Raw genomic sequence first — 695 nt, forward strand, 5'->3', positions numbered from 1 at the left:
GGCCATCGGGGCCACCGGGGCCGCCAAAAGGGCCACCCGAAGGCCACCGAGGCTAGAGTGGTTTGCCCAGGGGCCCATTGTTCCTCAGATTCTTAAAAGCCAGAGGATCACCCACGGGTCGTCGGGGCCATCGGCGAGGCCGTCCGAGGTCTCCAACAAGGCCACCGCCGAAGCCACCGCCACCGCCGCCGGGGCCGCCTATCTATCTATCATCTATCTATTGCCTAATAATTTATATCTATCTATCTATCTATCACCTAATTTATATCTATCTATCTATCTATCTATCTATCTATCTATCTATCACCCAATTTATATCTATCTATCTATCTATCTATCTATCTATCTATCTATCTATCTATCTATCTATCACCTAATTTATATCTATCTATCTATCTATCTATCTATCTATCTATCTATCTATCTATCTATCTATCACCCAATTTATATCTATCTATTTAATCTATCTATCTATCTATCTATCTATCTATCATCTATCTATCTATCTATCTACCTATCTATCTATCATCTATCTATTGCCTAATTTATATCTATCTATCTATCTATCTATCTATCTATCTATCTATCTATCTATCTATCTATCTATCTATCTATCTATCACCCAATTTATATCTATCTATCTATCTATCTATCTATCTATCTATCTATCTATCTATCTATCTATCTATCTATCT

The sequence above is a fragment of the Protobothrops mucrosquamatus genome, unplaced genomic scaffold, assembly GCF_001527695.2.
Source record: "Protobothrops mucrosquamatus isolate PMUCROS unplaced genomic scaffold, P.Mucros_1.0 scaffold6733, whole genome shotgun sequence".
NCBI lineage: Eukaryota > Metazoa > Chordata > Lepidosauria > Squamata > Viperidae > Protobothrops > Protobothrops mucrosquamatus.